The sequence below is a fragment of the Talpa occidentalis genome, unplaced genomic scaffold, assembly GCF_014898055.3.
Source record: "Talpa occidentalis isolate TD23 unplaced genomic scaffold, MPIMG_talOcc4v2.1 talOcc4.3, whole genome shotgun sequence".
NCBI lineage: Eukaryota > Metazoa > Chordata > Mammalia > Eulipotyphla > Talpidae > Talpa > Talpa occidentalis.
In genome coordinates this window covers 86,886,475-86,909,045 of record NW_023603184.1, presented here as the reverse complement: position 1 = coordinate 86,909,045, position 22,571 = coordinate 86,886,475, and the positions used below count along the sequence as shown (strand labels likewise).

The 22,571-nt window shown below is 40.7% G+C and overlaps 1 protein-coding gene and 1 pseudogene across 4 annotated transcripts in view; one reads left to right on the top strand and one right to left on the bottom strand.

The window, feature by feature from the left end:
• The window catches only part of FMNL2 (formin like 2), a 280,386-nt gene that overhangs the window by 248,276 nt on the left and 9,539 nt on the right, over positions 1-22,571 (bottom strand). The gene's annotated exons all lie outside the window — the stretch shown is intronic.
• Positions 7,252-7,732, top strand: LOC119255841 (40S ribosomal protein S11-like; annotated as a pseudogene).

The window sequence follows — 22,571 nt, the reverse complement described above, 5'->3', positions numbered from 1 at the left end:
CAAAGACATGAGGCAGGTGCACGACAGTGGTGATACCTTAGGGGGGGGTACAATACTTCCAAAATAGCAACAATAATGCAAATGAGCATTACCTCAATTAAAAAATAATAAATAAACAGACATGCACATTAACACAGGAACAATAGCCATGTCCTCCTAGTCCCAGACACTTCTTGAGATCAGAATACTCTTCCTATCCTCAGTTTTCAGATTTTATAAGCCACTAACAATCAAAACAGGAGCTACTACATAGTCTGCAGAGACACTTGAAGCAGCAGCTCTGTATCAAATGACTAGAATATGGAATGTAATTAAGCACAATCCAATCAGAGGAACAGCTCTTGCTTTTAACTAAAATTAAACAGTCAGTTTTCAGGCTGCCCAGAGGAAACTGCAAAGAAGTTCTCAAAGTGCATGGTCAGTCATAAAGATTTTGCCAAGTTAAAGTACAGTGGGGGAGTTCCAGGTCTTCTTATGAAGGTAAATGAGCAAGTTGCAATGAAAACTCTCCACTAATGCAGAAAGCATACCGAAAATAAATGGACGAGATTCATCACCAACATGGATTCCTTATCAGAAATAGTAATGAACTTTATCCCATAAGACCTTATGCCAAAATAAAAATCTTAAAATAAACCAAAAGCTCCAACTAACTATGATGAGAATAACTATCAATTCACAACAGATGTTGTGCAGGGTTTATTTAAACTATCTGAGGGCAAGCAACTGATTGAATTTCCAACCTTTCAAATACTGAACATATTCTGAATTATAATTCTGCATCAAATAATATATTAGATTCTCTTTTGTTAGACCTTTAACTATAGTTCACCTCTCCACATAGTAATTTTAGAGCTTCAAAATTTAACAGGCTAGTCATACATGCCAAATGAGACATAATCCTTACTCTAAGGTTTAAGATTTCTCCCCAGTGAACTGTGACCTTGTCTCCCACAACTCCACTTAAAGCTATAAATAAATGTCACCCATCTTACCATTAAAAGGAGAAAAGCATCTCACATTAAAAAAAAAAAAAAAAAAGTCAAGTGTACTTCTATGGTAGCCAGCATCTCCAAGAAAGGTTCCCAACCATCCTGGTTTCTTGGTATCCATGCCTTTAAGTAGTTACCACCCACAACAAATGGGGCTGACTTGTGTTGCCAACTGGATGTCACAGAAGTGACAGTGTCGGCTAGAGAATAAAAATACTGCACTTCTATTTTGTGTCTCTCAGACTGCTTGCTTACTCTGGGGTAATTCAACTGCCATGTTGTGGAGTCTAGCAAGCAAGTACAGAAATGCCTGCACTGCGCTAGTGAGGCCTCCTGGCTAGAGCCAGCAGCAACCTAACAATCATGTCAATGAGACACCTTTGAAGCAGTCCCCCAGCCCTAATCAAGCTTTCGAAGGCAGCCCCTTCATGATACTGCATCCTCAGGAGAGGCTTTAAACAAACGGTGCAGACGGCCCCAAATTCCTGATGCCTGAAACTGTGAGATAATAAGTGCTTACTATTGGTTTAAGTCTCTACATTTTGAAGTAAATTGTCACACAGCAATAGATCACCAACACTTTTTTCTGTTTAACTCAACCCTCAGGAAATGAAAGTACAACTGAATGATTTTTAATTCTGTCTCTTCCAATGGTTAAGAAACCTGTGTCACTTCTTGATCAAATCTTCTCTGCAAAGAACACAGCCTTCCTAAGCAACCAAAGAAGGGCCCATCATTTACCAGCCATCCTCCTTATAGTATCAGTAGATGTTGAGAGTTATTTCTAAAAATCCATTCCCATCGGGCCTCCCCTGGTGGCCCAGCAGTTGAGCTCTGGGCTGCGAAGCTGCCCGCAGCCTCTGCAGCGCCGGTTAGATCCCTGGCCGCCGGCGAGGATCCCACATGGCACGACAGACCTCTCCTGTCGCCCGCTGCTCCCCTCAGCAGTGTACTTCGTCAGTCTGCCTGTTCTGTTCCCCGCTCTGGTGAATTCTCTCACCCTCCCGCACTTCTGACTATACCCAGTGCTTGTATACATAAATAAATAAATCTTTAAAAAAAAAAAATCCATTCCCATCAACTCAATTGATATAGTCCATCTTAATATTAATAAACGCTCATATTATTTAAAGGAATCTGAGACCATTTAACTATGTGTTCACAAATAATCTTCAGTCTTCTGAATATTTCCTTGTAAAAGAAGTCAGACTCTGTATTTCTAATGTCTCTCTATCCTCCTCTGGTTTCATCCTCTACTCTCCATTCATAATACAAAGAAACCAGCAAAATCATATTAAAAAAAAAAAAAAAAAGCAGGGGCCTCCCCGGTGGCGCAGCGGTTGAGCGCTGGGTTGCGAAGCTGCCCGCAGCCTCTGCAGCGCCTGTTCCATCCCCGGCTGCTCCCCGGCCACCGGAGGAGGGTCCCACGTGGCACGCAGACCTCTCCTGCAGCCCGCTGCTCCCCTCAGCAGTGTACTTCGGTCCTTCTGCCTGCTCTGCTCCCAGCTCTGGCTCTGGTGAATTCTCTCACCCTCCCGTGCTTCTGACTGTACCCAGTGCTTGTATAAATAATTAAAAATAAATCTTTAAAAAAAAAAATTTCTTAAAAAAAAAAAAAGCACCCAAGGGGAAGCACAAAATACTGTCTATCTTTTGTTATAAATGCCTTATTATCATGAAGCATTTATCAATTAATTTTATATTATCTAGAAATTTCCCCATTTTAAAAAACAGGGAAGTGTCGGGGGCCTCTCCGGTGGCGCAGCGGTTGTGTTGGGTTGCAAAAAAACAGGGAAGTGTCTGCTTTCCAAGGAACAAAGCAGCAGTAAAAGCAACCTTGAGGTTCCACATCCTTGTACTCTTTCACACTAAATCAGATCCCATGTGCCTACTTATGGAAGAGAAGTGCTGTCATGTTAACTATGCACATGTCCTGTCAAGGAAGGCTAACTTGCATGTTTCAAGCCTACAAATATTGAATAACAGATAGGCAAACAAACTCAATAAAATGAAATATCAAAGGCAGGACACCAAGTAAAAACTTTCAAAATGAAACCAAAAATATAACCAAAAGCCCCTAGATTTAAGAGTATGAACATAAAATACATGAGACTCTGAAAAGCACATTTTGCCCATTTCAGAAATATTTTCTTTAATAATCTAGGAAACAGACCAGAGTACATGAAAAGGCTAAAAGATAATCTTCTCTATGAGGAAAGAGATTATATAAATTACTAAACTTAAAAAAAGAGAATTCTGGGCCTCTCTGGTGGCCTAGGGGTTTAGTCTCTGAGCTATAACCACTATGGTCAATCCCTGACCAGGGAGCTAACCCAGATATGGTGCAGCAGACCTCTCCTGTCTGCCCGCTGCTCCTCTCAGCAGTGTATTTCAGTTGATACACCTGTTCTGCTCCCCACTCTGTCTCTGGTGAATCCTCTCACCCCTCTCCTGGCCCCCCACCCCTCTGGCCTACAACCCAGGTCTTCTATGCAAAAATTTATAATTTTATTAAAAAATCATCTTTAAGAGAAAAAGAGAGAGAAAACTAAGAGGCACCTAAATCATCATCTGTAATTCCACAATAACTTATATATGATCAGATGATCCCCACCACCTCTGAGTAGAAAACGAGAAAAATTCTTTAACCAGCAAAAAAGGCGCTGAGAGCCCAGATTCTTAGATACTAAGTGATCTAGTCTCAAAATTTAACACAAAAATGCAGCAATTGTGGACTTTATTAAAATAATGTAAATAAATAAAAGGTAGAATAAATAGAATGAATATGTAAAATGCAGAATGAGTCAGTAATTTAGGAGCAGGCACCGAAAACTTGCACTTCTATCTGGTCCCCAGGCGATGCTGACACTCCTAATCCTGACACCACAGACCAGCAGGAAGGAACAAAAACAGAGTAACTGTCAAATCTGATGAGCAGGGTTACCAGAGGGCTGTGTGGGCTGGTGCCATTGGCAGTGATCAGGAAGCTGGATCAAAGGGGAAAATCCTATAAACCTTCCTCATCAATGAGCTTTTCCAGGCAGAATTCACAGACTACATGGAAAAGTAACTGTTAAATACCAGAGTGTTCTTTGAATCAGGTGCACAGTCATGGTCCCAGAGCCCTGAGGCAAGGTTTTAACCTGGGAAAGAGGAAGCAAGCCCAGATGATCTCACTCACCTAAAAGACAGAAAGATTTCACAATCCACTTCCAACTTGTTTTACAAATCTCAGTGTTCTTGGGGATCCAAGAAATTCTCCAAATGACTCCTCAGACATGGAAATTATTGCTTAAGAACTCTGACAACTAAAATAGGGAGTATTTCAGTGCAAAGTCATTAAATGTATAGAAAAAAGACCTTAGATGAAACAATCCACATTTTTTCACCATCATTCGGAATAGTCTCCAGAAATTCATCATATTTTCATCAAAGACTAAGAACATAATGCCTAGAGTCAAGACTGACAACACACAGTAAGAATGCAGCCTCCTACATTAAACAAGCAAAATAAAGTCATTGCTCAGAGCATTTTAAACCAGAGCACACTATGTTTGAAACTGCAGTTCTATTTTGGATTAATGTAACTGTGTGTATTTAGAACATTCATCTAGTCAAGTACACATTATTATGCTTTATATAGCATCAGGTAGTCTCTCGCACAGAGAGTACATGTACAAATACTTTAACAAAAGGAAATGCACTGTTATTATAGAGAAATCTCAAAACATCCAAAACTCTCACTATATCCTTGCCCTCTATGACACAAGATACTTACTCATCGATCCCGTCTGTTGGCTGTACCACTAAGCTTTTAAATTCCAAGAATCAAGTAAATAATGATGTGTTGATTATCAGAATTCTCCCCACCATTCTACTGAACGAGGATCCCAACCTGGTACCCAATGACGTCTCATAGTCCATGAAAGGGTTCCTGGGAACTGCATGTAAATTTTTACTTGTAGATAAAACCACAAACTTTTCTTGGAATCAATATCCACAAGAGTCCAGAGAAACTTCAAGGAGTGCCTGAATCTAGTAAGAACCAATCCATATACAAGTCTTGCCCTTTCGTCCTAAGCACCAACCCTCGGGTGTCCCCATCTTCATCCTTTTTTTTTTTTTTTAAAGATTTATTTACTTATTTATTTATACAAGCACTGGGTACAGTCAGAAGCACGGGAGGGTGAGAGAACTCACCAGAGCCAGAGTGGGGAACAGAACAGGCAGACTGACGAAGTACACTGCTGAGGGGAGCAGCGGGCGGCAGGAGAGGTCTGCGTGCCATGTGGGACCCTCACCCGGTGGCCGGGGATTGAACTGGTGCTACAGAGGCTGCGGGCAGCCTCCAGCCCAGCACTCAACCACTGCGCCACCAAGGGAGGCCCCCCATCTTCATTCTTACAGAAATGTGTTGTCTCTCTCCGCATGTTTCCTTCCTGATTATGGCAGATTTTTTATTAGGCTTTCAAACTCTGCCTTTGTCTATTCTAAATCATACTAAGATTGCCCTCAGATAACATATAACTTATTAAAACTTCTCTTGTCATTTCTACAGGCCCTATGTTCTAGCCATATCATCTATATGCATCCCTCAAAGTACAGCATATCTGTGGTACTCTCCCCTAGAATGCCTTCCCCTAAAACTGCTCCCCATCTCTCCCAACCCAAAGCAATCCCCTATGCATCTTCTACTCTTCAACTCAAGAATCAACTCAATCAACTCTTATTCAGTTTCTTTTCTAATTATTTGTAAGTTTCTGGCCCCCAAAGAACATATTCCATTTAATACATTTGCCTATCACAGTATTTATAATATATAAATCCATTATCTTTTCGCCCCTCCTGTATACTCCAATATAATGGCCAGCACACCTTGGTCACTAATAAACCCTCATTGGAAATATCAGTAAATCACATGTAAAATGCTGAGCACATAATAAGGGTGTAATACCTGATCTGGATTGAGGTTTTTAAAAATATTTGTGCTTCATTTTATATTTTGATTCTCTGAATTCTCACAACTGTTATTTAGTGTTTGCAGCAGGAATGTTCTGGATTGGAGGAAAAGACCTCTCAAGAACCTGTTATTAACAAAGGAGAGAAATCTGAACTTTCAGTAACATAAAAACTAGTCCAGCTTAAAACTTTCTTGAATAAATTTGGATTTATTTCAGAGACTAAACAGAAACATTGTTGAAGAAATTCATTTATGTAAGATCAAAGTCACAGACTAATTCCAACATCTGAGTTAGTCTCAGTTGCACAATTTACTATTTTGCCAAGAAAAGTACCCAGAACATATCTAAATAGATTAATTTATTGGAAATACTAGTCACAGAATTGCTTCAGAAATTCTGCCACATTTGCTTTTGCTACATTATATTGTCTCAAGATATGTTTTATGGTTTACTAATGTTTTGGTTTAAAGGCCTGGTTCTCTGGCTAACATCCAGATAATGTGCAAAGGCAGAACAAGAGGGGCCTAAGACAAAACTGCCAACATTTTCTTTCAATCATCTCTTTGGCAATCTGTTTAATAATTACAGACATACCCTGTAGACCTTTGTAAAAAAAAAAAAAATTTGTTGACTGAATTTTAACCTTAATGTTTATGGATCAGGTAGAAATTCCTAAAATATGTGAAAATTTCACTAAAAATGACCAACCGTTGTCTGAATTTCCAGAGAACTCCATTTTTCACTCTTCTGTTTCCCTGGCTAAACTTACTTTTCCATAATTAATACACAACTTACATGTTCAAGTCTCTCAATCGAGGAGCATTATCAGAGGCTCTGCAGGTAACCTCACGCACAGCTGATTAATACAATCAGGCAAGTACCAAACAACAAAATGCTATGAATTCCAGGGAAATAACTTCAAGAACAAAGATCAAGGGCCTCCCTGGTGGTGCAAGGGGTTAAGGCACAACCTATGAAGTTATCCGCAGCCACTGCAGCACGAGTTGGATCCCCGGGCAGGGAGCTACCCACATGGTGCAGCAGACCTCTCCTGTCTCGCCCACTGCTCCCCTCAGCAGTGTATTTTAGTCAATCTGCCTTTCTGTTCCCCATTCTGTCTCTGGTGAATCCTCTCACCACCACCCCCACCTCTGCCCTGTACCCCCCAGTTCTTGTATACATAAGTAAATAAATCTTTAAGCACTCTTCTCAGTATCTCTTCAGCCTTAATTCTTTTCCACTGTTTATTATATAGTCAAATATTTTATAAGCGGGGTTTTTTTCAAGCAGCTGAAAAGATGACCAACGATCAGACCACGTGTGCCTACCAAAAGCAGCTGTTCATCTTTCAAAATATGTAGAAGAGTCTGCTTCAAGAAACTGGCAAAAAAAAGACGCTCCCTAGATACTACAAGAACATGGGACTGAACTTCAAGACTCTCAAGGAGGCCGTTAAGGGCATCTACAATAACAGAAAATGCCCCTTTACCAGTAATGTCTCCATCTGAGGGTGGATCTTGTCTGGCGTGATGACAAGATGAACATGCAGAGGACTAATGTTGGGTGCTAAGACTATCTCCACTATATTCAAAGTTCAACTGCTTTGAGAAGCATCACAAGAACATGTCTATGCACCTGTCCTGTCGCTCTGCTTCAGGGATGTCCAGATAGGCAACATTGTCACAATGTGTGAATGCTGGTCCAAACAGGACCCAACGCTTTAATGAACTCAGGGTGACCAAGACCTCCAGAACCAACAAGCAGCTCCACAAGTTCTGATATTGGACACATGCCCACTCACCAAAAAAAATTTTCTTTATTTTAAAGTTATTGGCAACTCATTAAAGACCGAAGGAATAAATGGTCATGATCAATGGTCAAATCTTCAGTGTGGTCTTTAAGGAGTTTAAATGAATCTGATCAAGTTGATTCAATGTTGTACTACCAACAATTTCTGGAATTTAATCATACATAGTGCAAATTTTCCATTCTAAAATAAGTCAAGATGACATTATTTTAAAAGAATAGAACGGCAGGGCCTCCCCGGTGGCACAGCGGTTGAGCGCTGGGCTGCAAAGCTGCCCGCAGCCTCTGCGGCTTCAGTTCTATCCCCAGCTGCTCCCCGGCCACTAGAGAAGGGTCCCACATGGTGCACAGACCTCTCCTGCCGCCCGCTGCTCCCCTCAGCAGTGTACTTCGGTCCTTCTGCCTGCTCTGCTCCCCGCTCTGGTGAATTCTCTCACCTTCCTGCGCTTCTGACTGTACCCAGTGCTTGTAAAAATAAATCTTAAAAAAAAAAAAAAAAGAATAGAATGGCATAGAAAATGAGGTGCAATTCATTGAGTAAAGGTAAGTATTGTTCACAAAAACTTGTTCTCCATCTGAATTTGCATAACTTGTGTATATTGGACAATGAATATAAAATATATTTCCACATAGGCCTCAGTCAAGAGCTTGAAAGATTTTGATTTAAAAAATAATCTCAATTCTTTCAGAGTAAGCTATGAAAATGTACTTTCAGAAGATAAAGCAAGATGATTTGTTAATAAAGAAAATGTCATTGATTCTAAGAAATAAAGCAGGAAATGTTCTCATTCACCGTAGGAAAAGGTAAGATATTTCTCAAGACTAATGGTGCTTTGGTGGCTTCCAGAAACCCATTTATTAATTTTAGTTGCAGTTTCTCTTTCTGATAATGGGAAATTAACACAAATAATGGCATTTCATTTCAATAAACAGTACTTTGGATTACAGCCTACAACTTGTTACTGAGAGTTATCACCTGCCCAGGGGCTCTGCACTACAGGAATACCCTACCACCTTCACTCTCCCCCTGCCATTCTCACCAAGAGAGTGCAGCAGAATAGTTGGTTGAACGTGTGCTGTGGAGTCAAGAATGCCTATTCAACCACTTTCTAAATAAATTATTAAACTACCACAGCATTTCTCTTTAGAAATACAGGGTCCTCCCAAGTGGCGCAAGGGGTTAAGATGCAACCTATGAAGCTGACCGCAGCCTCTGCAGCACGAGTTCAATTCCCGGTTGGCCAGAGAGCTATACACAAGGCACAGCAGACCTCGCCTGACTCGCCCGCTGCTCCCCTCAGCAGTGTATTTCAGTCAATCATTCTGTTCTGTTCCCCCCGCTCTGTCTCTGGTGAATCCTCTCACCCCCCACACCTCTGGCCAGTACCACAGTTCTTGTATGCATAAACAAATCTTAAAAAAAATAAACTGCTAAAAAAAAAAAAAGAAATACACATACAGAACTCACAAAGTGCTTGACCTTTTTGAAAGCCCTCAAAAAGTGGTAAAGATGATTAAAAAAACTCTTATAAAAGTAGAGAAACCCTATGTCCACCATCTTCACAGTAGCCTGAAGAAAAGGACAAACAGAAGACACAAATTTTTCTTTCTTCCAAAAGTACTCAGTTTGCTTTGCAAGTGGTAATGAAAAGAGCTGGCTATTAAAAACTCTTCCACCAAAATCAAAGATGGCTTAGAAAATCAGCACTGAAGAGGATCCCCTGTGTGTCCTATCCTCACCACTGCCCTTAATTAAAGAAAAAAAAGATCAAATGCTCTCCTCACTCCTGCGAAAAGATTCCCCAACTTCCCTGAATTATTTTGAATTGTTTTCTTACCTGCTAAGACAGAGTATCTCTGAGGTTATGGCTCTATGGATGAGAGATATACAGACCACACTTAAGATTGGAAACCCTATTTCCAGAGAGACCAAGTCCAAAGTTGCTTGATCTCTTTATACCTCAGAGTTTCCTCTTGAATTAATAATGTTGAATTAACACCAATAAAAATGAATTAGTAACAGTATCTACCACGTTGGATTGTTACTAAGATGTTCAGTCTAGTACAAAGACTCATTATTTGCTATTATTACCTTAAACATTCCCCGCAGGATCCCAATCTATTCTCATCTCACTGAAAGATAAAGCAGCTAGCTTTTTAACATTGTTTTATGTTTCTAAATGTTACCACCAGAAATACATTGTGAGTTCCTGGAAGAAAGTTCACTATTATTACTCATAACCACTAGCATCAGGTAGGTGCTAAAAAATACTGTTCATAGGGCCTCCCCAGTGGTGCAGCAGTTGAGCTCTGGGCTGCAGAGCTGCCAGCATTCTCTGCAGCACCGGTTCCATCCCAGGCCGAAGGGTCCCACATGGCGCGCAGACCTCTCCTGCCGCCTGCTGCTCCCCTCGCAGTGCATTTCATCGGTCTGCCTGTTCTGCTTTCCGCTCTGCCTCTGGGGAATTCTCTCACCCTCCCGTGCTTCTGACTGTACCCAGTGCTTGTATAAATAAATAAATTAATCTAAAAAAATGCTGTTCATATGCACACGAGCGTGCACACACACACACACATCACCCCCACCCCACCCATCCCAAGATGGCTACCAGGGATGAACCCTACTAACATCAACTACACCTGAGGGGGAAAAAAAAAACATTAGAGAGCACTTCAATGATGATCACTTGAGTTGAAAAAGGGCATTCATCTAGGACCCAATTATTACAATTTAGGTATATAAACCTTAAACAGAAAACCTGTGCATCAAATGACAGAAAAGGATTATGATTGTAATATAACTTATAAAAAGAAACCATAAACCTCAAATGAGTCTCATTAGTCACAGTAGATTGTTCTGGAATGTCACAGGAAACATTAGTAAATACTGAACCAGTGTTTTCCTCGGGGAGAAAAAAACAGGGTTAGTTTTCTGTGAAACTCAGGTCACATCAACACATGAAAAAGTATCATATGTGTTTTTGTTTAAAGACACCTCACTTTTCTATATTGTGGGTTCCTAACACTGAACTCACAGCCAACTACTCTCTAACTCATTCTTGAACAAAGCTGACATAACACACACATTTTCTCCAGAAGGAACATCACAGCCTTTCTGCAGTTAGGAACAGCAGACATCACTTCAGCATTATGTTAGGAGGCCATTTCACACAGCAAAATCACTAGCAGAAAGTACAAAAATGCAGAATCCATGGCACTAAATAGAATGGAAAGAACACTTGCTTACAGAGACAGAGCTGAAACAACAAAGCAGAGTGTTGTCCTGTTCCACCTCACTGGCAAACTGTGCATTGGGTGTCTCAAATTTTTCACTACTCTGATCCATAAATGACCACAAAAGCAGCACTAGGATCAGTTTGGAGATTATAAATGAATTTTGCGGAACAGGCAAATTTGCAAATCCAGAACCTACAAATAATGAGGGCCAATTGCAAATAGTTTATGCTATTCATTCAATGAATGATTCAAAAATTAAATATGATCTACAAGCATATCTATACATTAACATAGATACTTCTGAAATGAAATATTTATTCAAAAGTACTCATGGTTAATGATACCATTTCTATAATCTCAGAAACAAATGTAAATTATTTTTGCCAAATGTACATAGAAATGACATATGCCAATTCAGGGTAGCTTTCCTCAAAAGGGGGAGGGAAGGAAATGAGGGCAGGGAAGCACGGCCTGTACATGTAACATTTTAGTTCCTCAGATATGTGGGTATGTTAGCCTACTGTTAGATAATGTTGGCACCATTTCCTTAAAAATATGCCCACTGTAACTATTTCTCAGCATTGAGTACATGCACTACAAAATGCATGTGTTCTTTACAGCAATAAATTGTATGAAAGGTGATTTCTGCATAAATTACAGCACATATTTAGAGCAGTGGTGCAAACCATTTAACAGCATGATAACCTCAACTATTACAAGAGTTTTTGCACAGAAGGATTCTTGTAAGAGAGAGATGGAAAGGAGAGAGACAAAAGGGTCAAATGTTTATTGCTAGATACAGCCTGAGTATCTGGCTCCTCCTTTGAAGTTCAAGGGAGTTTCTTCCCAGAAGGACTACATGCAGTACAGAGTTGAACAACCCGAAAGCAAGCTTAGTCAACAGGACATCATGAGAAAAACCTTAAGCCTTAAAAGAACTACTCCTGAGGTAGTAGGGAAGAAGGTTAGGGACAGAAAACTCTTGAATGGAAACTTAGATAAGAAGAATCATTCTTACAGTCACAGGTTGGGGAGGACCCATCAGGGTCACATTTTCATTGGGATAAAGTAGTAGTTTTCTTGGGGGCAATGAAAAAGACATCATCTAACTCCCAATTTTGCTGTTGCTCAAGAAAAAAATAAATGTTTGTGATGCTGTTTCATTTCAAATTCTCTTCTTTGTTCACTTTTGGCAGTTACCATCATGAGCATTAGGGTAAAGTCTAGCACCCCGCCAAAAATACGAACTTTGTGATTGATGTGTGATTCAAAAAAGCTGTCAAAATGAATTCTCCAAAAGGAATGAGTCACACGGCCAGGCCAGGCATGCTAATATTTTTGTACCATGTTATAATCCTTTTCATCTGGATCTTCTTAAGAGTTGGCTTATTGATTCCTTTCATGCAATTCTAAGCTGACTAAGGGATACAATAAATGGCGCAAGAAACCTGACAGAATTGGTTCATACCTTCATTACTAAGTCCAAAAATTAAGGCTATTTCTTATGGAAATAGGCCACCAAGAAAAACATGCATACAGCTTCAGTCCAAGAGGTTGAAGGACCCTCAATGGTCTGAAAATACAGAAATTTATTTCACACAGTCTGACAGTTCTAGCAAATATTCTTTTATCTCAGTAACTTTAAAAGGTAGAAGAACATCACTACACAATTTAGGGCAAAAATGACATTTACCAGCTGAGAGAAAAAGAACAGGTTTCCTAGCTGGAAAGTGATTAACAAACAAGAGTATATAAAAGCATCTTCAGAAAATTCTAGGCTCTCATCTCTGGATGGTGATAGTAAATTGATTCGATTCAGGACTGGCCTTTGTTTCATAAGCTTAGCTCTATCAGATTCAGCAACATTTACTATGTAAGACATAAGCAAAACAAGTTAATAAGGAAGCTTCTGAGGGAAAAGTATGTCAAGAGGTTACTGGGGGAATGTAACCTATAATGACTTATTGTTCTGTCTCCTAGATCAAGTCCTTTGGCATTATATTATTTACTTGATATAAGGAGGCAGCTTTTACTGAGCATCTCAAACAATTCAAACAGAAGGCCACCTATACGCAGGTTATACAAATCTTTTTTTTACTACTATTGGAACTCAGAATAAAGTCCAAATGACTCCATCCAGGCCAGAAAAAAAAAAAAGCTGGAGTCAAATAAAACTTCCACAGCAGTTTCTCCAAGGTTCAGATGGTTATGACTTTGAATGTATTTTCTTGTGTGAACTGCTCTGTGGTTACCCCCGCTGTACTTCGCATGGTTTTTGCCTGTTCCAATTATGAAAACACTAATACATCTACTAGGGTCTGAAACAGAATAGTCCGTTTTTTCTAGGCAGCACAAAATGCAAGTGTCAGGAAAAAGCAGAAACTACATACAATAAAGCAGGCCTTTGGAAACATTTCATATATGACCTTGTGCAATCACAAGGCGCCATCAATTCAATTCTGGGTGCTCTTCACATTTCAGGCAGGTGCTTTCACTAAAGTAACCTGTGAGATACACTAACATCCATTAGTCCAACTCAGTCCCAATTCCAAAGCTGTGTCAGAAACAAGCATTTTTGTAAATGTAGGTCTTTTTTAATAGTTTAGTTAAATGTCCTTTCTGGGTCCTACTGTCTAATGTCATCACTTCCTACAACAAAAGCCTTTGTAGGAAAGATGGCAAGCTTTCTAGCAAAGTGAGTATAGCAGATGTTGGCTCAGTTTTTTTTTTTTAATTTTTTTTTTTAAGATTTATTTATTTATACAAGCATTGGGTACAGTCAGAAGTGTGGGAGGGTGAGAGGATTCACCAGAGCCAGAGCAGGGAGCAGAACAGGCAGAAGGACTGAAGTACACTGCTGAGGGGAGCAGCGGGCGGCAGGAGAGGTCTGCACGCCATGTGGGACCCTCGCCGGGTGGCCAGGTATCAAACCAGCGCTGCAGAGGCTACAAAGGCTGCAGGCAGCTTCGCAACCCAGCGCTCAACCGCTGCACCACCGGGGAGGCCCTGTTGGCTCAGTTTCTAACACAGTCTAAAGGAGAAAGTCTCATAGTCTGACTCTTCTAAATATTATACACTCCTACCCAAAAGTATTAGTTACTTTTTTTTTAAAGATGATTTATGCATACCAAGAAACTGGGGTACAGGGAAGAGGTGCAGGAGGTGAGAGGATTTACCAGAGACAGAGTGGGGAAAAGAGGGTAGATCGACTGAAATACATTGCTGAGGGGAGCAGCGGGCCATGTGAACTGAGGAGAGGTCTGCTGCGCCATGTGAGTTGCTCCCTGACTGGCTGGGGATCGAACTTGTGCTGCAGTGGCTGCAGATAACTTCATAGGTTGCATAGCTTCATAGGTTGCGTCTTAACCCCTTGCGCCACCAAGGAGACCCCAAGTATTAGTTACTTTTTTTTAAAGATTTATTTATTTATTTATACAAGAACTGGAGTACAGGCCAGATGCACAGGAGGGTGAGAGGATTCACCAGAGACAGAGCGGGGAACAGAACAGGCAGACTGACAAAATACACTGCTGAGTGGAGCAACGGGTGAGTCAGGAGAGGTCTGCTGAACCATGTGGGACCCTCGCCGGCCAGTCAGGATCAAACCGGCACTACAGAGGCTGCAGACAGCGTCACAGTTCTGAGCTCAACCACCTGCACCACCAGGGGAGGCCCAGTATTAGTTACTTTTGACCAAATTCTTCCAAGTTGTTTGCACATGCACACTTATACACACACCTGAACCTTTAAGCATTTAGGCACAGAGCTGAATTAATTTCATCTGTACTTGTGAATTACAATTTTCAGCCAAAGTAACAAACTTGTCTAGATTTAGCCTAAAATGTTACAAAACTTTAATATGAATATTCCCTTCTATAGGGTACTGTATACACAACACACATATATAATCATAAATGTCTTCAAAAGTCACTTCCTTTTCATGCTTACCTTCCATCAGGCAATTAAATTCTCACAAGTAGAGACGACACTTGATGTCCCAGAAACTTACCCTGCCTGGCTTGGGCAAACACCCATACAAAACATTTGATGAATGAATGAATAGGATTGCATGGAAGTTGTTTATTAGAATAAGCAGTCCCGACACAGACCTACTAATACAAGATAATAATGGTTGTTCCCCTCACAAAGAAGTCGAAGTCTGTCGGTTATCACTGAGGGCTGATCAAAAAAACTATAACACCACAACCATTTTCCTAGGGACATTTAAGAAAACAAAGGTTTAGAGATAGTTGCCTGAAAGAGGGCCTTCTAAAGTCTTCAGAGGACAATCGTCACCAGAAAAAAACCAATCTGATCACAGTCTTTTTTGGTCTTTATTATTTCAACAGTGGAAAATGGCTTATTCATCCTGTTCTCATTTTATCTAATTTTTTTGGAAGGCTATCTTATTACTGTTCTCAGTATATACCAACAAAATATGGGCTGAAAAAATACTGAAGACCTCACATTGCTTGAATTTACTTTGAACCAGTACATTTTTGTCATATTTATATACTTGTAATTGATATTCTAGTATATTTACATTTTTTGTAACTGGTTGTTAAAATGGTATGTTAGGAACACAGCTTTAGAGTCAACAAAATTTGATTTTTTCAACTCTAATGTCTATTAGAAACATGCATCCTCAGGCAAGTTCATGAATTCCTTTAGTCCTGAGTTTCTCTGAGATAAAGCAGGGCTGATATCTACCCTGCAGTTGCCCTGAGCCACCTATGCTGCTTACTAAAATGGTTAAAGAAATGCACCATACGTGAGCTACACTGTTACTGGTATTCATATGTCAAACCCACTTTTAACTAGAGGGCTTTCTTGTTTCACAAGAAACAAATCCACTAATGTATATGAAAGATTTAACATGACACTGAATTAAATCAATCTACAGGCAAAAAAGATGCTCACATTCTCCACCCATTCTCCAACTGCTGCTGGAAGTCTGAGAGTTAAAGGCAGAACAGTGTGAATGCCCACATATCTGTGTGTAGACTTTTCCTCACCTCTCCTTTTGTCAAGTTCAGAGGTCCTCAAACCAACAACCATAAGAATCACTTTCTAGGGTTGTAGATGCAGAATTGTGCAGACTGAATCTCTATGACCAACTTAAAGAATTTTAGGAATAATTTTAATTCCACCAAATGCTTATTTTTAACTTCAAAACCAAAGTTCTGTGTAAATTTCTTGCAAGCCAGTAAAATAAAAATGTTTTAAAAGAAAGATGGGGGGGGCAGCTCTTTCTGCCCACAAGGATAGTTGTGTCTATGCAAGCATCCTTTACTTCTCTCAGGTTTTAATAAACCTGTTCCTTAAGAAAAAAAAAAGGGGGGGGGGAATCTAAGCAACAAGCTAGCGGCAAGTTATAGCAGAGAAATTTGTTCTGCCTTACCAGGTCAACCTACAGCTTCAAGCAGATAAATGGTCCACTCCAGGGAATGAGATGCCCTCAGAGTATGTTTACTTAGAAGGGGACTGCTCACAATAACCGAACAGTCCATTCTCAATCGTATGTTGCATAGGTCTAGAACAGTTGACAATACTATAATGATCACATGTTAGAAACCATATGAACTTTATCAGTGACAGAATGGTGACTGCACAAAGCCACTTACAAGAAGGGGCTCTACAGCTAGAGTGTACGGAACCTCACTCCTGTGCCCCTTCCCCCCACAGCTGAGGTCTGGGCGGAGGACCTCACACAGGCTGTGCACTTCTTTTACTCCAGGGTTCATGCAGCCTATCATGACTCATCAGGAGAGAAACACTCCTCCTGCTTCAAGTTTCCTCCCTGGTCTTCACACCCCATGTAGTTACCTGCTCCCTCACTCAGATTCTAAGCCAAAGGACACCCCCTTACCTTACCCTGATTTCTTCTCCTCATACTCTTTGGCTACCTCAGAACAGTCCCATTTTTGTACCTGTGTACCCCTTTCATGGCTGGCTCTCCCCACTGCACTTTCCCACCACTAGATTTGAAACTCCTTGAGGGCAGATATTTAGTCCATTTCATGTAGCACCACACCCTCCAGAGCCTACAGCACTGCCTGCTGAGTCATTATCTGTGGGTTGTCTGATTAAAGGTAAGTCCTCCTTAGGCAGTGACAATGGTGCAAAACTGTACAATATAGAATACAAAGTGCGGTCCAGTGTGGTCCAAGCTGCACCCCCTTTCCCCCACCACTGAAGCCCTCTCTCTGCTTCCTATTTGAAGGAAACTTTTCCTGAACACTCAAAAAATGGCACTGTCCCTCTGAAGCCCCAGAGCTTAGTGTGTCTTCAACTGCATTGATTGGGAAGCTATTTGGGGCTGTCTGTTTTCACAACTCCATCTTGAGCCCCATGAGATCAAGGTATGATTCTGTAGCATGGAAAAATAGCTGGGCTCATAAGACAAAGTATAGTTACTGTTTAGTCCAGAAGGTATATGATGAATGAAGAACTGGAAGCACACAGTTAATGACATCCCTTGCTATCTCACAAAATACACACAGTGTAGCACAGTAGAAAGGAGCAGCTTCTCTCAGACAGGCCTGGATTCAAGTTCTGCCTCCATCATTTGGCAGTGGCCACTTCCTCACTCTGAGCCTCACTGTCTCATTAGTTGTTTTTTTTTTTTTAAAAAAAAAAAAAGGTAATAACCTCTTCCAAGGGTTACCAAGAGCATCAAAGAAATACTTATGAAGTACATGAGTGAGCACATGAGCACATAACATAAACTTCATCTTATTTTACAGTGGAATTCACCCTGGAGTTAAATGCAAAAGACCTAGGACTAGATCACAAATTTCACCACCTTCTTATGTAATGTCAAGTCACACACCTTCACGACCTCATTGCCTCACTTATTAGGAGCTCCTGGAATCACAAAAGATCATTTGAAAATATCTGCAAACAGTTAAGCACTATAATGCCAAAGAATGCTGCTCATTTAAACTTGCCTCGCTCCAAAGAAAATAGCATGAAGAATATTTTTTAAAAGTCTAACACTACTGTACTACTACTCATTGATGACAGCACTTCACAACACACCAATATGGCTCAGTGACTGAAAAATCACTTACTTTCTTCAGTCACTTCAAGTGCTTGCGTCCTCTTCCCTAATTTACAAGTTTTCCAGTAAGGAGCAAAGTGCAATATGATGCCAATGTATAATCTCGAAACACTTAGCATTCTTGGGAACCTACCACAATCAAGTGATATGGGGAATACCAAGATGACTAAGAATCTGTGACAAAGTGTCATTTCAACACAAAGGCAAGTTATGTGCAATTAACAGTTGGCCTAGTATCAGTTAAATAAGTTCTCAAGAGCAGTTCAATTCCTGCCCTGTTTCAGCAGGTACCAGGCTCCAGCCAAGTCCATGATCAGGGACTAGGATCCATTCCTGGGCTAAGCACTGTATTGGATAAGGAAAAAGCTGCCAGGCCCTGCAAGATGTGACCCTTGCCTCCCAGGAACCCACGATGTGAAGTGGCAAATAAATACAGAATAAAAGGGTAGCTAAAAGTGTAAAGAGTGACTATGAAGCTGCACATAAAACCACCCCCTTATATTACAGTCACACCTCACACAAAATATGGGATATTTAATCATGGGCCTCATGAGTAAGAGATAATTCATACTACTTGTACCATAAAGAGATCAGAAAAATGGGATTTGTTTTTTCTACCTCCCCCACACTGAGGTGGGCCTGCAAGGACACCTGGAAAAGGTAAAGGATTTCAGAAGTCTGGAAGACTGGATGTAGTTTCAAAAAGCAGAGCAGCAAAAAGAGCAGGAAATATGCAGGAGACTCAGTATGAGAAAAGACATAATGGAGGAAAGCTCAGGCCTGTTCTATGGACAGGGCAGAAGCAAACTCCAAGTCAGGAACAGTAACAGGGTCTGGCCAGACTGGGAGGCTGCAATGAGGCTGGGAGAGACACAGAAGTTACAGAGAAAAGTACTGAAGGTGAACGATTTACAACAAAATGACCAAAGAACCTCTCAAATTGGATCTATGTTTGAAATACCATAATAAGACTTTTTTGGGAAAACTAAGCCAGAAGATGAAATGTGTAAGCTTATAACTTAATATTTCAAAAGAATCATCAAGAAAGATGAAAACAGCTAAAGGTCAGAGCATGGGCTTGAAAGTGAATACACAAAACTTGTATCTAACAGTGCATAACTCCAAGTACAGTAAGGAAATGACGTTTAAACAAAACTAACTTTACCTTAGATTAATTACTATAAATGTGAATTAAAGTTCAATAGTATATTTCTGATCATAAGAATACCATCAAATTTATAAAGACTCAAAACACTGCCAGTATTAAACAGTTATATTCATTGAACCTGATTGATTCAATTCATTCATTCATTCATTCATTCACTCACTCACTTCCTAACCCATTTATTCCAGTTCAAGATGGTTAAGTGTTGAGAGCCAACAGTTCAGGGCACAAGGCAGGAACCAACTCTGGAGAGGATGCCTGTCATCACAGGAAACATACTCTTCTCTCTCTCCCACATGCACGCACATGCAAACACACATACACTCTCTCAAGCTGGGACAACAGACACACCAATGAAACTCACATGCACATCCTTGGCATATGGGAAGAAACTGAAGTATCTAGATAAAATCCACACAGACCTGGGAAGAAAGTGAAAACTTCACAAAGACAGTGGCCCCAGCAGGGAATCAATATTTTTTTTTCCTCAGTAGCATTAAAACAAAATGATGCTGGGGCCTCCCCAGTGGCGCAGCGGTTGAGCGCTGGGTTGCGAAGCTGCCCGCGCCTCTGCGGCGCCGGTTCGATCCCCGGCTGCTCCCCGGCCACCGGTGGAGGGTCCCACATGGCGCGCAGACCTCTCCTGCCGCCCGCTGCTCCCCTCAGCAGTGTACTTCGGTCCTTCTGCCTGCTCTGCTCCCCGCTCTGACTCTGGTGAATTCTCTCACCCTCCCACGCTTCTGACTGTACCCAGTGCATGTATAAACAAAACAAACAAATAAACAAATAAATAAATAAAAACATGCCTCTATAAAAAAAAAATGATGCTGAACTAGACATTATTTGAGAACCTGCTATATTAAAATTCAGAGGTCAATGCTCATTGCACTGTGGAAATCCTCCCCTATTTATGTTTCACTCTATGAAAATAAATCAAAATTGACTGTTGGGCCTCCCCAGTGGCGCAGTGATTGAGCGCTGGGCTGCAAAGCTGCCCGCAGCCTCTGCAGTGCCAGTTCGATCCCCAGCCACTCGGCAAGGGTCCCACATGGTGCGCAGACCTCTCCTGCCGCCCGCTGCTCCCCTCAGCAGTGTACTTCGTCAGTATGCCTGTTCTGCTCCCCATTCTGGCTCTGGTGAATTCTCTCACCCTCCTGCGCTTCTCAATGTACCCAGTGCTTGTATAAATAAATAAATAAATCTAAAAAAAAAAAAAAATGGACTGTCATCAGTATTATGAACAAGTACTACACATATATATACACATGCACACACACACACACCCCCACCATCATTTAGGGTTACCAATGATGATGTAACTGTAAAAACAACAGGGAGATGCTGCAGTGCCAATATTTCCTAATGGTTAGGTCTATCTGGCCTGAGGAAATCTCTCAAGGGAAGTGGTGGAAACTTCATGGTCACAATCCTTTAGAATTAAACCACAAGGCACAATCCTGTGGCTTACTTTCTTCCACATAAATCTGGCTACCCAGAAAGTAAATTCAGGTAAGTGACTGGGAAGGCAAGGAGCCAAGGTGAACCATGTTTGGAAAAGAACAGAGAAACAGACCCCATTCCTGACCTACGGGCTGGTTACAACTGTGTGTTCAGTTTGCGAAAATCCATCGAACCGGATACCTATGATATGGGTCCATTTCATATTTTTCAATATTCTTCCATAAAAAGGTGGTTTTTTTAAAAGGATGACTTTAAGATGTCAAAGAAAAACAAAAAAGAATTTTTTAATGCTAACATTGTCAATAGAAAAAGTAGAGGAATCTCTTATAATTATTGGTGAAATAAATATACTGATGTCTAAAGAAATATTCCATTAAATGATGGTTGGCACCTGGTAAATTAATAAATGATCTGGAGACTAAATCAAACAAATGCTTTCCAACAAGCCTACTCTGGGACTCAGACTTCCTCTGTGAAAGGACACTGGAGAGGCTAAACACTGACTAGCTGAATGATTCCACAGACCCAGCAGGCACAGTTCTAAATGGTCTCTCCAGGTTCACACCTAAAATACCTGATTAGTTGGCAACTTTAAAAAAAAAAAAAAAAAACTCTTTTTTTTTTTTTAAGATTTATTTATTTATACAAGCACTGGGGTACAGGTCAGAGGCACGGGAGGGTGAGAGAATCCACCAGAGACAGAGCAGGTAGCAGAACAGGCAGAAGGACCGAAATACATTGCTGAGGGGAGCAGGAGGTGAAACAGGAGAGGTCTGCCGCACCATGTGGGTTGCTCCCTGGCTGGCTAGGGTTTGAACCAGTGACGCGGAGGCTTCAAACAGCCTCACAGCGCTGCACTTAACCCGCTGCGCCACCGGGGAGGCCCTAGTTGGCAACTCTGAATAAGACTTGGGGACTCAGCAAATCACAGGCTGAAGGCATACAGATACCAAGGCATTGGACTAATTGGCTCCCTAAGTTCACCAGGCAGAAGTTCCTGGGGATAAAGAAACCTAATTAATCAAGAAAACCCACTGTCACAAAAATGGGGAAGTTTCTTTCGCAGAACTACAACACTGACCACTCTGGGGACAGAAAGGGTCAGAACTGAAACTAACCAATCAAGCCACTCATCTGATTCGTTGTCTTTGTAATTAAGTTCCCCAGTGTTCACAAACGAGACATTTGGCAGTGCTGAACTCACAAGGCAATGTTGCCATAGTACAAATCTAATCATGTTCTATCAAACTTCTGCCATTAGTCATCCTAATGCTTCCTTCTAGAAAAAAAAAAAAAGTTATTTACTGATGGCAGATGAGATTTTAAAACTTACTGTCACTGTGAAACACTCATCTTTACCTTCCCCACCAAAATAAAATATTATTCTTCAGGCACATCTTCTCTGCCCCTGTTGCCAAATACTTGGTTTTATCTAGTCCATAAGCCAACTACCTACATGTCCTTGAAAGATTTACTTAAATTTCTAGATGAAAATTAGACAATAATTGCTTCTATCCTTCCAGTTAGAAAAGCACATATGCTGTCCTCAAACCCAAACCACAAATGCTAAAGTCTATGAGTAAGAGGAATGTCTGTGTGCTATGCTATAACTATTAAACGAATAACCAGAGTCTTGCATTGAGAACAATCAGCCATTCTTGACTTAGCATCCTATTTATCTTTCTATTCTCAAAGCTAATTGCTTATATAAGCATGCCAATTTGCCTTGATTATAGGATTCTTAATAAATGAATGTTGTTTACATTTCACAAGTGTATTTGAATTTCACTCCAGGAAGCCAAGCTCATCAAGTCTTTGTAAGTGGTAGAACCAGAGATCAAAGCAAAAGGCTTGCATTGAACCAACAATTAGGCTTGAGAATAGAG